A 2,628-nucleotide genomic window follows, 5' to 3' on the forward strand; every position below is an offset into this window, starting at 1 on the left:
CTATAAAGCGTACGGGGGAATCTCAAACCCAGGGGCCGAATGTGGCCCTGAAAGATTCTCTATATGGCTCTCAGAACTATCTTCAGGCCACACTACTCATCCTATTTTTGCCTGTCCTTGAATGTGTCCTTGAACTCTTGCTTGATAGTGGCTCTTACTTGCCTGGTTGGTGGATAGAGAGAGGTCTCTCTCTCTCTCTCTCTCTCTCTCTCTCTCTCTCTCTCTCTCTGTGTGTGTTTGTAGAAACTAGCAACAATAAAATTGCTCCGCACACTTCCTCCTCTGGCTCCACCCACCATTGGCATGTGGCCCTCAGATTGAAAAAGTGACACAGCAAACATCATTAAACAATGCTGCTGTTCCGCCCCTTTCTGCACATGCGTACTTCTGTTCCTCTACCATTCCCCCATGAAAACTGTATACCTGGTATACTACCCAAATTTCATGACTTTACTTGGGTGATTTCCTGGGTCAACAGGGTTCCAAACAGATCCCCCCCCCCGAGAAACAATTGCCAAAGTTCCGCTAGAATTTTGGAAGTGGCTTCTGAAAGCTCAAATATAATGTGGAAATTAACAGTTTGGGAAAGATCAGAGAAACTGAATAAACTGCTATGTGAATGCAGCTTTGTTGACCTCTCCCAATTGGAAAGAGAGTATATGTATAGCCAAAGGGAAGATTCTGTTTCCCTACCTTTTAACCTTCTTGAACTTTTTGAGCAAATGAAGAAATGATGGTGCTGGTAGGGCTATGCTCCCTTTATTGGACTTGGGGCCACAGCAAATGGCCAACCTCACCACCCTCTGTAGCCTTCTTTCAGGGAGTAGTGGAAATATTTTTGCTATGCATTGAACACGGTAATTGTAAACATGCTGGAAAATGCTCTTCCTATTTTCCTGCAGCTGCCTCTGATTCAAACTGGTGACCTTAGCAAAGTAGCAACACGTGTTTATAGAAGAAGAAGAAGAAGAAGAAGGAGGAGGAGGAGGAGGAGGAGGAGGAGGAGGAGGAGGAGGAGGAGAAAAGGGAGGGAGGGAGGGAGAGAACAGAGGGATCATCTATCGCTGGGATGAAAGACAGAGACAAAATCTCCAATCTGTAATGCAGATTTATTAACAGTCATTCACTGGTTTTCACTGAAATACTCTTCACATAACCTTGACTTTATTAAGTAGTCCTTAAGGTGCATTTTGAAGACAGATAATGAGTTTGGGGAATAGGCTTATCTACATCAAGCTAATCTTTAACAGCTTGGAAAGGAACTTGGAGGAACTTCTTCCACTTCACGCGGAATCACAGTCATGTTTTTTTTTTTAAAAAAAAAATCAAGAGTGTTTTATTTTTTTTAAAAAAAACTGTCATCTTTAATAGGAAGAGTTTATTGAGCACAAATCTGTTTTTATAGATCCATACACTGGGGGAAGAGGGAAGTATTAGGAGGAAAAGATGGATGGGTATTGGATTTGCGATAGTGTTAGATATTCTAGCAGTAACAGAAAAATGTGGGTAAATACAGACACATGAGCAGTAAGGCACAATACAACCCACAATGTGCAATTCCAAACACTGCAGTTGGCAAAGTATATTTTGAACTCTTGGTGATATATTGTAGGATAACAATATGTTTTCCCAGCGTTATTAGCAAACTCACCTTCTTGCATTCCAGATAGGTGGAGGAGAGCTATTCCATTCCATTCCATCTAGCAACTAACAAAATGAATTCCACTAAGGACAAATGTAAGGTTCTGTACTTAGGCAGGACTAATCAGATGCACAAATGTAGGATGGGGAACACCTGGTTTGACAGCAGTACACGTGAAAAGGATCTAGAGGTCTTAGTAGACCACAAGCTTAACATGAGTTGACAGTGTTATACAGCAGCAAAAACTGAATAACAAACTAACGCAATTCCAGACTCCATCAAGAGAAGTATAATGTCCAGAACTGGACATAATTTAGAAGGATATTGACAAGCTGGAACATATGCAGAGGAGCACAACCAAGATGATTGAAGGTCTGGAAACCAAGCCTTTTGTTGAATGGTTGAAAGAGTTGGGTATGTGTATCCTGGAGAAGAGAAGACTGAGAAGTGATATGATAGCCACCTTCAAATTTCTGAAGGGCTGTCATATGGAAGATGGCACAAGCTCATTTTGTGTTTCTCCATAGGGGAGGACCCAAACAATAGATTCAAATTTTTGAAAAGGAGATTCTGATTAAATATTAGGAAGAATTTTCTAATGGTAAGCACTGTTTGACAGTGGAATAGACTACCTTGGAATGTAGTGGACTTTCCTTCATTGGAGACTTTTAAGCAGAACTTGGATAGCCATCTGTAAGGGGTTATTTAGCTGTGATTTCTGATTGCAAGGAGTGGAACAAATGACCTTTGGGATCACTTCCAAATCTGCAATTCCACTGTTCTCCTAGATATTTTAAGAAGCTGTTTGTCTCTTCTATGCATCTGGAGACCTTTGAAGATATCTTCACCCAATTTGGTGTGATGTTTCCTGAGATTGGGGAGGAGGTATTGAATACCTTTGGGCATTATTTTGAATTAGGATGGCAGACTGAACCTATCAAACCTGCCGCAATGTTAACCAAATTTTGTATGCTGGTTCCCGTGAT

This window comes from Lacerta agilis, chromosome 13, assembly GCF_009819535.1.
Source record: "Lacerta agilis isolate rLacAgi1 chromosome 13, rLacAgi1.pri, whole genome shotgun sequence".
Lineage (NCBI taxonomy): Eukaryota > Metazoa > Chordata > Lepidosauria > Squamata > Lacertidae > Lacerta > Lacerta agilis.